Consider the following 14,398-nt stretch of genomic DNA (forward strand, 5'->3'; position numbering starts at 1 on the left):
ATTATAATACCTTCACCAAAAATATATGTACATTACAACATAAACAAAGACCGGGTGGTAGTGGAAGAAAAAAAAAGGAAAGAAGGATGCGTGTTTGTATGCGCGCGTGTGTGTGTGAGGAGGGGTGGGGGGTAATACTCAGGATCCCTCCCTGATTCCATTTAATGTAATGAATCGCAACAAACATGGACCTTCAACCTCTTTTTCAGTTAAAACCTGACTTCAATCCAGGGAGGTGACTTTACCGTGCAGCCAATTTACTGCACAGCTTTACACTGAAATACAGGGGAGCACTTTTTAAAGTCTCTCACCCAAATACATACAGGTAAGGCCTTAATAGAGATCTTATTTAGCTCGAGGCTATGTTTTTTTTTTTTTTTTTACCTTTGAAGACGGTGAATGCATTGTTATGATAATAGGTTGATAATGATAATAGTAATAACAATAACCGAAATAATGTTTACCCTCTATGATCACCACATTTAGGCACATATTAAAATAATATCTCCTATTTTCCCTTTAATGATATAACAAAATAAAAACAGTCCCTGTGCAACTGCTGGCGCCTCCGTATCTTGCCCAAGGACACTTCAGCAGCAGGTAATTAACCCCCTGCCCTCGTGAGTGTCACAATAATTTAAAGACAGATGTAAAATAAAGGGAAACTAAGCTTATATATGTTAGAGCTTTTTCATTATACTCAAGTTTCCACCAATTACTAGCAAAAAAGTATTTCCGTTTCAGCACAAAGGCCCAATAAATAAACGCGCGGGCACATGCACGTAAGCGCACGCGCGCACGGCTTAAGCCCCCGCGTGCCATCGTTACTGAACCTATGTAAAGCTCAAGTGTTTGAAGACAGAATTACAAACACGAAGAAAATATTACATCAACTGTAAACGTTTAGAAAAGCGTCATTGTGTGTCTATAATTGTTGCATTAGCCCACATCGATTCTGCCGTGTGGTTATAAGGAGGCACAGAGTGATGGTTTTTAAAATGCAAATTTAAACGAGGACCATTGCCTAATAGCCCTCGGGCTAATGTGCGTGATATATGATTCCTTCAGCTGTGATTATTAAACGAGCAGCAGACAGATGATTTTTTTTCACACCGTCGAAATGCTGTGATTGGAGATACAATCCTGAGAGTCTTCTCTTGTTAGTTACACCGCTAAGTACATTTATTTAAGGTTGTCTCCGGCCTACATAGTTCGTGTAGGCATGCACGCGCGTACCCACACGCGGATGTTCTGGGCTACATCCTATTGCAATTATCCTCTCACCTTCCTGGCCCTGTGTGTGTGTATGTGTGTGTGTGTGTGTGTGTGCGCGCGCGCGCGTGCGTCACAAGCAGCATGCGGTACTTTGATGATGAGTGCAGTTTATTAAACGTCACAACATACTGGCATGCTAATGTGTGTTAAAAGGACACATAAATTAATAATTGATGTAGGAAAAGCTGAACTTTATTGTCAGTAACGTAAAATAAAATATCCAATCAAAACAAAAAGTTTTGCAGTAAAACTGACGTATTTTTTCCTTCTCTTAAAATGACTACATTGAGTTTATTTCTGCCCCTGTTATTCCCATATTTCCACACCATCTGTCAGTTTCTCACGCTCTCTCTCCGTTCCCTGTCTACCCACACACGCATGCGTCGAGCGGTATAGCTTGTAACAAGAAGATTTCCATCATGTCCATCTTTACCAACCCTGAAATTATCGTTAAAAAATGCCTGTTTTGGGAGAAAAATCCCTCTCACCCCGACCTCATAGAACAATGTAGCCCACAGCCGAGGACGCCCCCGACTTTTTTTTTTTTTTTTTTGTAAGCGCCGAGCGGAAGCCTGCAAAGAGAAAAAGATCCTCAAATCCTTCCAATCGGCAGACTGTGATGTTCATCAGCATCCATGACCATGAGGTAGTATATACTGCATGCTTGGACTGTTTATTTCAGCGCATTTTGAAGTTTAAATTGTGTTATGCTATCTGTCACTGAGCAGCGTGTATGCAATTTGACATGTAGGCTGCTCTATACCTACAGCAGCTTATAGGCTTCATTTTGAGATCAATGAATCAGATAAGAGGAAATTATTTTAGGGGCTGAGCCTCCCATACTCACGAGGGAGGACTCTTACTGTTTCTTATTAGAAAAAACGGGTTGTCTTAAATGCACGCCTGAAAGTTCCCTCGACAATTTAAAGGGATAATGAGAAATGCAATAGGTTTTAAATTGTCAAGGATGGAGATGATTATTTTTTTCCATCGGCAGTTTATCTTTAGTTGTTTTTTTAGTCGGTGCTTTTAACAGCCTATACTCTTCTGCTGTTTAGATAAATACGAGAAATATAGTTTAGAAATAAAATACTTTTACACTTAGGTGCGCGTCATCACTTTCTAAAAACGTAATTTTGTCTCCAAACTTATGACATGTTTAACACAGAAAAATATTTGATTGTAGAGAAAGGGAAAGCATTTGTTCTATGAAATACGTAAATACATACAAATATATTGTCTTGTTTTGATCGTATTTAATTGGAATAGACTGTTACATTAAAATTAAATCACACTCATTGGTGTGGCTTTAAGATGAACAGTTCATATAAAAAAAAGATAGCTCATTAAACAACAAATCAAAGTCACAAACAAAGATGACCCCATCCCCTTCAGAAGCGCGTGCGCGCGCATACACACACACACACACACACACACACACACACACACACACACTGTATATGTGTGTATGTGCGCCACACAGAGACACACACATACATAGGAACACACAAAAATAGGATTATCTAAGGACACATGTCCATCCATCTCGCCTTAAAAAGTGAATGGGGAGCGGCCCGACACACAGAGAGCCTATTAGCCAACTTGGGCTCCCGTGGAGAGCACCGAGGTAAGCTCCCCCACCGGAACTGTCCATGGTGCTGAAGCGGTAAGAGGTTTTCTATACTGCTCATTGCGTCCTCCCTCAAAAACTCTTAAAAGCTAGGGTTGACATTTCAATGCCTTTTATTGTATTTCCATCCTATTTAGTGATGGTTCTCTGTGAAAAATAAAATATTAGAAACTGAGACAACTCACGTGGGCAACAACTTTCATAACTTTATTTTTTTTTTCTCTTCAAAATAAGTGATCATGAACATATTTTTTAATGTTGTAAAAATATGCCAGTATGACCCTTATTTCCAGATAAAGATGGGATTCAGTTTAAATTACCAGAACATTTTTAAAAACATATTTTAGCTACTTAAGTACATCATCATTACATTACTAATTGTTGTTAAAAAAAACTCTGTGTGAGATATTGATTCACAGTTGATAAAAGAATGACCTTCAATTTAGATAACTGTGGTCAATATTTGAGATAAGTCACGACATATTAATTCCAAATCAAACAAAATGATGTACCAAAATGGTCTGAGCTCAACTTTTACCAGCAATTAGCCAGGTCTATTTGACTTTGACTGATTTCCCTGTATTTTCAATTTACCGTGCACCTCCTTCACTTTTCACATACTATGGATATACTTGACGCCACAATGTGTACACATACGTCCACAGATAGTGTTCACTTGCAGTAATCATTGATTTGTATTTCTATACCTATACGCAAACTGTTCGAAGAGCGACATAAAGGTCACTGGCTCATCGTGCAGAAAGGTGCAAGGAGGATACACAGGCCTTATGTGATACTCTACAGCATCCTGTGGAAAAATAATTAAAGAATCCAATATGGTTCCTGTCTTTACACAAAGCCCTCTTACCCATTTATGTTTTAAAGTATTAATGCTGAGTGTTTATAAGGTCAAGGTCCCCAGTTTATATTGACAGTGTCATGGCTGCCCATGGAAACGGTTAAAAATGCATACCTTCATTTGAACTGTTAATTATAATTGCCATGTTGCTCACAAAAAGGCTGTCTTTCAACACTGTGTAACTAATTCTGAGCTATAATTCAGCACATTATGCTGCAGATCTTTTATGTTATCCACTCACTATTTTCATTCTTTGACACTGAGAAGCAATCAAAACAGCAATGAGCTGTATGTGGGATTCATTGCAGACACAGGTCATATGTGACAACAATTATACATGTATATATCATATCTCTATGATGATTATTTCTCAGTAATATAATATCAGACTTGAATAAAATCTTTCAAAAAGACCAAACTTAAGCTGTTCTCGCGTTTATTGTGCAACACTAAGGAGCACAGAGCAGCACAGCAGAAAAATTAACAAAGGTTCAAGGCATCAGGTAATAATGAAAGGATAGGGGCAATACTTCAAAGACCACAAGGCCACGTTACACAATTATACAGTACAATTAGGATTAAAGGGGCAAAAGAGATAACAGGAGATAGGGATAAATTATCACAAAAGGAAAGATGTGACTCTCTCCTGACCTTCATTAAGAGGAAAAAAAACCTCATTTAGAGCTTCCCTTCCTTGCAGGGGGATTTGAGCCTTTCACATGAGACTGTGACTCACCAGATAAGATTTACAGAGTCTGAATGACGCTCTGAACTACACTAAACAAAAACATAAAATTATCTATTTAATATAACAGCATAAAAAGTGAAACAGCCTCACATATACACATTCTTTAATGCAATGAAGTGCACAGGTTTATTTCTGATACTGAGTGATGATTGTTTTGGCATAAAATTTGACATTGTGGTATATTACTAGGCAACTATTTTCAAGGTCGATCAATCGCAAATTCAGTTGAACAGAGTAGTCTAAAGGTAAAAAAAAAAAAAACTGAGCTTGATTTATTTAAATTGTCAGCAGGTAAATAATTGTTTGCAGTGTGGCTAAAGTTAGCATGCAGCGCTAGCACCATCAGCCTTTGATTCTCATTGTATTGCAAGTACAATTTCACTTTTCTGCGCTAAATGCGGTTACGCATTGCTCTGAATGATATGCTAGATTAACCTCTCACAGACTAGATAGTTTTTATCTCCAATTTCTCGATCAAATTACTGCCAGACGAGCTGCTATAAAGAAATGCTATCTGTTCATTGTGCTTGTTTACATCCGGGCAGTAGAGCCAGATAAGAAGGCCCATAAGCCTGGTCTACAGCCAGTCCGTGGCTACAGCGTGAGCTGGGGGCCAGATGGTGGCATAACAGCTTCAACACAATATATGACAGTCATTGAGGGCCAACATATACATTTTTTTATTAATGTTTAATCGGCTAGTATTTCTGGTTCACTTGTATTATACTCTGTGTGTGTGTGTGTTTGTGTGTGTAATGTGTTGTAAGTGGCTGACTTTCTGAACAGTCTAGTCAGTCTATTTTTTGTCCTATGTTTACAAATTATAATATTACTGGAAATGTGTAACCTTTGCTGAGTCAAATTCTTAGTTTAATGACGTAATGATGTAAACATTGTCAGCTACCAATAGGTGCACTTTCCAGCACAAACCCATTTAAATGCAGGAGACTCCGGTAGGGGAAAGGCACTTTGTACACATCAACTTCCGTGACATTGTGTCCAAAATAACTAATAAATGTGATGGTTGGAGATACAAACATTGTGACCTTATGACAAAAGTCAGTAGAAAGAAGCACATGCTGTATGAGGGAGCTGTCAGGTTGCAAACATAGCCCAGCTACAGCAGCGACCTGGATCTCTGCAAATAAACCACCCAACACAAAAAGGTAGCAGGGACCACAAGTTGCTTCTATTTCTGATCAATTGTTCGTTTATTTCTTCGTTTATATCTCAACTATGCAGGAGAATGATGGAATTAGAGTTCAGTATGTTTTCTATCTTGGGCATTAATGATGTTTCCAAAGGACTGGGAGTAGATATTCTACAGTAATGGAAAAGATCCCTGAATCTTCTCAATCTACTGAGATGACACAGTCTCTGCTGTACCTTTCTCACCAAGTTGTCTGTACTGAGCACCCTAGTCAGACTCAAGATGTCTAATTTCTCCACATATGGCCTGTTGGTATTAAAAGGGATTTACTTCCTTACCTGTTTTGTCCTTCCAACTTTCACAAATAGAGCTGATAAATAAAATAATGAAACGGTAAACCTGAATGATTAGAGCACCTGACTCAATGTAGTTCAGACAAATAACCTGTCAGTAAACTTGATTCTAAAGTGAAAGTGGATACATAGTCATGTCTATCCGCACTGATCATAGTGAAGTCATAATAAAGTCATAGTACAGAGATTACAGCAGGAGTCTATAAAAGGCCACCCTGCCATCCTATGGTAGTAACAATGATGGTGTCCTGAAGGCATCTGACCAAACATCTTCTGCCCTAATCATCCCACTGCTCGACTGGTATGCTCACTGGTTTCTGCCATTTAGAAAGCAATGCCATCATCATCTCTTCGAAGTCTACGAAATTCGGTCAACCGACACTTAATCCTGATAATACAACACCAAACCATGGCTAATCACAACTTTTAGCTGTTGCTCATTTCTGGGACATATGCAAAAAAAGGCATCAAATCATGACTTTGGTATTGAAAGTTTTCTGTTAAGTTCTTGCATCAATCTTACCTTCAACTTCTTTCCCCTGCTGGTCACTTCCCCCCCTAGGATGGGATATTTCTCACCCTTAAGTACTTCCCCTTTTAGATGTCTAGAAATGTACCACATGAAGCGGTCATCTGGAGGACATGATAACTATTACGTCTTCCTTCTCAAGTTACTAAAGGGGGAATGTCTCTGTGTTATTTGGTTACCAATCACCTCTCTTCTCAGTACAGGGGAAACAAGTGTTTATGTGTGTCAAAGAAGGAAAAAGGTTTTTGGTCCTTGCAACAGGAGAACAACTCCAATTCCATTGTAATCCAATGTATAGAACACAGACTGTAAATATTAAAAGACAAAGTCTGAGTGACGTCAACCATCTGTAATGGCAGGGGCTTCCAGAGGCTCAACGGCAGATGCCACCAAGCTGGAAATCCTGTCCCAGCCTAACTTTCAGTCAAGCTAACGACAGTTTGAGAGCTGGAGCTAAGGAGGCTTTTATGCCTCTTGACAAACATTTTTTTATACCAGGCTGTAAACAAGTTTATATATGCTGTAAAAACTGCCTGTTGAGGGTATGAGACTTCCTGTGTTTCTGCCAGCCTCAAGTGAACACTCGGCAAACTGTAGAATTTTGCACTTTCCCATTGGCTTCATTTTCAAGACTGAAAGTTGCCACTTGGGAGAACCCCAAGTGGTTTGACCAAAATATTCCAGACAACTCTGCTACCATGGCATATTCATTATTAGATCGACTACGCTGTCGATTGTGGATGAAGATTTGTGACTGGGATTTTCAGTAACCACTTCTTTGGTCCTAAGCTTTCACTGGGGTATTTCAAACAACCTTTGGACATCAAACTGCCTTCTGTGGCACTGGAGGAAACCAGTGTGACGCATCTTTCAGCAATGATCTGACAGAACTACCTTAAGCTTTTATTATGTTTGCAACTTCTGAAATGGAGCCACACATTTGACCATTTCTTCTTTTTGTCCCCCATGACATATTCCATGCAAATGGTATAGCAAAATCGACACACAAGCTTGGCATCATTGCAGTGTAACGCCAAAAAAGGTGGAGACTTTGGTTAAAATAAATTATAAGTTTCGAAATTACTGTAGCTGTTCTTTCCCATCCCAAGTGGCAGGCAAAAAAAGCTAACAAAGATTGCAAAGCAAGATAAAACTACCGGTCTATGTTTAGAGAATGCCTGCTGCTTAAGACAAAATGTAGTTATTGAGAATTATGAATATTTTAATGGTTTATAATGAGCATTCATAAGGAGTCAGAGCTACCCCTGTCCAAGATGGCGGCAGCATTGAACCAAATTTGCATTCTTCAGTAGACATTAGATTTTACATTGATGACAAGATGTATTTCTTGATGTCATTAGTTAGCCAAGTCTCAAATTCTTTACAAATAAATAAGTGCAGCTTTTTGTGATCACATCATTTTATTTCATCTAAAAATTATTATTTAATTATTTAATTTATACATCAATCTTCTGTAATTAGCCAATGGTTAAGTTATATTTTCAAAAAGTTCAATTTTCTTAATGGCAGAGCTTGAGGTAAATTATCAGCCAACCAAATGATTATGGACCAATACAAAAACAGCAAATTCATTATTTCACTACATTATTTATGTCTGTGGGGACATTCTCAAATTAAATAACACCTGTTCTTTTGAAGTTAACTATCCATAATAACACCTGTAGTGACACATTTACACTCAATCATTACCTCTCATTAAAGCCCAAAACCACATGTCATAAATGGATATAATTTGCATGTTGGAGTGCGTGTGCTGCATTGATGATCAGGTTCAATCAGTCCCTTTCATAATAAAATAAAACATTATGAAACACGACATTTGGGTTAACTTATTTTAGTTTTCTAATAGAGTGCAGACACCAAAAGATAGAACAAATGGGGCCTTTACTTGGAAAACACCAACTGATGGTCAAGAGATCAAGATGGTAAATAACCCCAACATACAAACAAAAAAACGTCATTTACTCTTATCAAAAAGCATCATTTTGAACTTTTCTTGAACACCATGCTTTTCTTTCTTTTTTACCACAGGGTTACCGGTTCCCCCATCGAGTCGGAGACCTGAACACTAAGACGCACTACAAAGCTCTGCCAATCAGGTGATTAATTGAAACTGAACATCAATATTCCACAGTGCCTCTCCTGTATATCTCACAATTGCATGTATCAATCAACCCCCTCTTGTACATTTTCTTCCTGTTTTGTTTACAGAATTTGGCTCTTGAGTTATGAAGAAGGAAACCCTTTATTGGACAAAATACTGCTTGTGAAATCTGAGCTGGACTGTAGGTATTGTAAAATCAAAAATAAAGAATGTGAAATAATGAAAAAAGGAGACAGTGAAAGAATGGAAAAAGCGTTTGAAGCCCGACAGGCTGATGGAAAGGAGGAAAAAAATACAATTCTAAAAATCTGTATCAGTCGTTGATTAATTAATTTTGTTGAATGATCTGCTCCAGCCTTGTGAGATATCAGTTTCCATTTCTTTTGCACTTTTATGGAAGATCTCAAGAGACTGCCAGTTCAAAAAGACGGTTCAATTTAGAGTTCCGATGGGAAATGGTTTTAGAAAGTCTTTTCCTTATGTCTGGCTTTGATGTGTTTAAACTGTCATAATCTCACTGTTTGGAGATGGGGAAAATAAATTCTGTTAATTTTTCAATTGTTAGTGCTTTTTCTTCATGGCTTCACATTACATCTGAGATACTTGGCACAAAAAAACTGATTGTCAGTGAAAAATATAAATGAATAAAATGTAGACTTGTTAATCACGTTAGCACCATCGATTTAAGTATACATGAAAATCAAAGTACAAGAAGCTTTTAATTTTAAATACATACACCATATATTTATTAGAAATCTATCCATTGACATAAAATTACAATTCTATGGATCCTCTTCGACTTCCATCCCATAATTTATTGCAATAAAAATGACCTTTCCTAATAGATAAAGATTGAGATTGAAAGATATTATTAAGTCCATTGAACTTGACCCTCGACATGTTGGAAGGTGACTTGCTGTCAAAGAGGCAAAGAATCTGCTACAGACCCGGAAAGGTCATTTATCAATGAAAGAAAAGATTGATTTCCTGTCATATGCATTTTTAAAAAGACTGTTATCTTTTTCTTGCATTCTGGACACACAGTGCAACATTTAGATATATGCATTTACGGGGTAGATATGTGATAGCTGTTTATTGAAAAGCAACCCAAAGTTGAAAAGAGGATATAACCTCGACTCAGAACTCTTCAGGGGTGGACTAAGATTGAAATTGGTCTGACTCTCCCCCTCTCTCTTGAATTGAGAGTCCATTGTAGTACGTCAAACAAAAGGTTTTTTATCAGAGGCTCTTAATGTAACCCCCTCCCCTCACTCTCACGGCCACCAACTCGTTCTTCTCTTCCTCCCTTTTCACATTCATTTATTCCACTGTGTGTGGAAATAGGCTGGGCAACAATTAATTTCAGAGTGAATTCAGGCAGGATCTATTACCCCTCTCTGCCTCTATTGCTCTAATGGAAATCTATTTCACTTCTCTTTTGTGTCCAATATAATTTAATGCCCATTTTATTAATGGCCTGAAATAATTACGGAAGGCTTTTGTGATTCTTGAGTATGTTTCATTTAATTGTGTAATAAATGTCTAATCAGGGCTCCCATCTGAAGCCATTATGGCATTAAAATTAACAATTACGCCACAAATGTCTTGGTGAATGCGTTGGGTCTATAGAAATCGTTGCTGATAACAAGACACATATAAATCATTCATGAGAATTTTTTCAGAGAAAAGCGGAGTGAGAGATAGGAGGATGGGAGGGAGAAAAAAGAAGTGGGGGAAGAAAAGAGGAGAAGAAAGAGGCTGAGTTTTCTTTATTCCATTGAAAACCAGGGATGGCCAAAAGATAGGCCATTTTAAAACTGTGTCACCCTCTCCAGTCCCTTTCTTCCACTGTCTCTCTCTATCTCCCTTTAATTTGCCTTCCTCTTTATTTTTGAAGTGACAGATTTCACTTTGGGAATTCATTAACCGTTAACTTGGGCGATAAAATATCTATCAGGCCCTATGCCCGGTTCCTTTGCTAAGCTGCGTGGCGCTCCGGTTCAACGTTGTGGGTGACCGAAGGCAATTAAAGAGGCTTCACACTCTCTCACTCCCACAGTGTCGCTTTCTCAGTGAAAACAGGAAGGCTGCTCAACATACCAGCAAGAATTGTTTTCTTACTAGCCAAGTATACAAATTTCATGGTATGGGGAAACTCCATCTGCCACTAAAAAACCCTCGTCAGTTCCTCTGTGTCATTTCAAAGCTAATATACTACAATTGGTTTTGGTAAATCTATCCTAACAGCATACGGTTTTGGCCTTCTTTGTTCTCTATTACCATGATGCATAAAGGGCCTCCCCGTGCAAAGGATTGCACATTGGTCCTCACCAGACCCTTTCAAGTGACAAAGTCATGGCGATGACTTTGATGTGTTGTGTGTTAATCAGAGGGTTGATATTATTCACAGCCCATTTGGAAATCAAACAATCTTGGATAAGTTGGTTGATATCATCCAACTCTGACTGCCTCATCTGAGCAGGCAGGGCTGCAGCTGCTGGAGTCAAACAATTCACAAACAAGTTTGTCATAAATAAAAGCTATAGTCCAGAATCCAAAACTGAAAGAATGAATTCGGGAGAAAAGATTCGCTTCAATAGCTGTGTTAGACCAAAAGCAAATCATGGCATTGCATCACTTTACATACAACTTTGACCACTGGATCATTCATGCTTACTTTGGTCGGTTAAAAACAACCCCAAATATTTTGCCTCTACAACTACATCAGAAGGCAAAACGCGGTTGTATGGGCATGCAATATCTTTGCTTTACCATCAAAGATAGAGAAGAGATGAAGACACATTCTCCATATTTATTAACAGTCATTGGTATGCTTCCATATCACCCAGAGGCATAAATAGGTTGGTGTTGTAGGGGAAAACACACAAGAAATGGAGAGTAAGCTTTGGCAACCAAAAACTAGTATCAACTGGGTCCCAATTCAGTTGAATTCCACCCGTAGGGAGCAGCCCATATGAGCTGACCAATAAGTGACCACCATGGGGAATGATACCAAATTGTTTAGGCCCCAGGTTTATATCCCATTTGGGCTTCTCATTGGTGCACTGGCTACATAGCTCACTGAATTAGGCTTCCTACTATAAAAACAGTTTTTGGATTACTTTAACTGTTGCTTTCAGCTACTTCAGGTAGCTATGAAATGGCTTGACTTGGGTTCAGGATTTCAAGGGTGAATATCAACATCTGTCGTTCAATTTCAACGAAGCACTACATGTTGCTTGTGTGTAGAAATTACATGGAAATTTACAAAGCCAGTGGAAATCAAGCTGACTATAGCAGCATTACAAACCAAAATATAAAATAATTAACTGTGATTTCATTGCAATAATGGGTTAATTAGGATACTGAAAAGAATCTTACATTTTTGTGTTTTAAGTGAAGTTAGGATCAACCATTTCAGATGTAACCTCAAGTCAGGATAATCTTTACAGGATTGTCTCCCTCAATTTTGATCTCTCACTAAAGATATCAACTTACCAGTGGTTTTCTAAATTACTCCGTTTGTGAGATGAATAAAAGATTATGTTATCTTACAAAATACCAATAAAGGTTAATTTTAAATCAATCCTGTTTAATTTAATTGTTTAATTAACTGTTCTGTCAGAGTTAAATAACTTATGCCCAATGTTACGTTCCCCCAACTACAGAGACAGCAGCCCGTAACACCCAACATATGGAAAAAGTGGATATTCATTCAAACTTCCTTAAACAAAACTTGATTGCTTAGAGTTCTGTTCCATGTTTCCATCAGTTTCACGTGCAACCTCTCCTGCCTTTGTATAGTGTCACATCTTTCTATGTCACTACTGCAGTATGCGGCTCAAACAATCACTGCTAAAGGCACAACCACAATGGTGTCATTTTCAAAGGAATGCCACATATTTTAAAAGTTGAATACTTTTTCTTTCTTTGTCAAAACTATCATGTAACCTTGGCAAAAACAACAGCTCTGCTATTCACTGTGACTGAGGAAATATTCTGAATTCACTGAATCGTCTAACGGCTATTCATTTAGCACAGAAAAAAGGGCTATAAGGACTACTCATCATTCATCGCATATTACAAGCGATTACAAGACGTGATTTTGTTAAGTTTCAAACTGCACAAATAATTTTTGAAGCAAGCTACTTTCTGGAAAGACTAAAACAATGGTTCCTTCTTCCCACTCCTTTCTCTACATGTCAATGAAATAGTTTAGTGTTTAGTGTGCATTACACTTTCTACTGTTTCTAATTATTATTTTCCATGTGTATTTCATATTTGTCTTCTGTTACATGTGCAGAATACATATTTAAAACAGTTAAAAAAATTGAGTCAAGGTGTTTCTTAAAAAACATCAAGGAGTGAAACCTGGGGCTGTCCCTCAAGTGTGTAAAGAACAGAGTGCTCAAACGTTAGTGTATATTCATCCTAAACAAATCATCAATTCTAGTAGAGAAAAAAACAACCTGATGATGGACATGACAGACAGAAAGATAGTTTGAGAATTGTCTCAAGTTGGAGAACCCGAGTTTTTCGCTTTAAAGATGAAAGATCCAAGTTCAAAGTTCATTTATGTTTAACAATGTGATTAGAGTGTCACTGGAGGAGGTTGCTAAAAGTTGTTTTCATTTAAGTTACTATCTTTTGGATGTAACAACATTAATATTATTTCCAAACTGGGAATGTATGCAACATTGAGGTCAAAATAAATATATTTATCAATATGATATTTCTCATGAATACAGCCCTCCATGCATGTTCTACCGACCCTACATGAGGCATAGCCGAGTACACTGACAGCCTCCGAGAGAGAAATGTCAAACTGAACACAAATCACTTCAATCATCTCAGCTATTTACTACATTTCTCCTTATTAGGGTTTCCTTTGTTCCAACTGATCTTCTACGAGTTTTTTCAATTACGCATTTAACTGATGTGCAAATTAACCTTGGCATTTTCACAAAGACACTTCTGTCTTTGTGATCGCACATTGCACCTTTCCCCCCTGCTTCTTCCAACCAATTTAATTCAATGCTCCAGATTTCATGGTCAATTTTATCACGCTCACTCTCAAAGAGTCCATCATCAATTCTTCACAACTTTTCATATTCCCTTTCTCTGCAGATCCACTGCGAAATTGGCCATTCAGGTTATTAAATAACTGTGACTGGTATAAATATTCGCCAACACCCTGTGCTTTGAATATGCATTCTGAGAGCTGACCTCCAGCAGCAATTAGTCGTACTTTTTGTTTATCCTTTACAAAATAAATCACACAGCTCTTTTGATAGTTTCTTTTTAATAGCCACATTTGGTGTCTGAAGCAGCGCTCACCTCCCCTCGCTTTATGCAAACTCAGCCTCTGCTTCTAATGGAGTAGTTAGTGTAATAAAAAAATAATTGTTTTTAAAAATCCTTCTTAATTATGTCTTTGGGGATAAAAGTGTGAGACATTTTCTTAGAGGAGCATATTTTCAGAGATCACTGTCATTCTTTTATCCCTTTATAAATATCTGGAAAGAGTCAAGCACAAAAAGTACATTTGTGTCAAACAAAAATTCTAAACTTTGGTCAAAATAAAGAGGAAATTTGGGAAAGAGGAAAAAAAGTCTTCAAACACATTTCATACAGTTAAAAGAGAATCCAAACTCTCATATACCTGACTTAAAGGCAGGGTACATCATTTCCTCCGGATACACTTTTTAAGATTCAGGTTGAAATTGTCT

The 14,398-nt window shown here is 37.7% G+C and overlaps 2 long non-coding RNA genes across 2 annotated transcripts in view; one reads left to right on the forward strand and one right to left on the reverse strand.

Moving 5' to 3' along the window:
* LOC306827839 overlaps positions 1–14,398 on the reverse strand; it is a 160,178-nt gene that overhangs the window by 21,284 nt on the left and 124,496 nt on the right. The gene's annotated exons all lie outside the window — the stretch shown is intronic.
* On the forward strand, positions 1,621–9,194 carry LOC306827838. Its single transcript, XR_013779675.1, has 3 exons — positions 1,621–1,921; positions 8,597–8,664; positions 8,777–9,194. It is a non-coding gene; the product is annotated as an uncharacterized lncRNA (long non-coding RNA).

The sequence above is a fragment of the Symphodus melops genome, assembly GCF_947650265.1.
Source record: "Symphodus melops genome assembly, chromosome: 8".
NCBI lineage: Eukaryota > Metazoa > Chordata > Actinopteri > Labriformes > Labridae > Symphodus > Symphodus melops.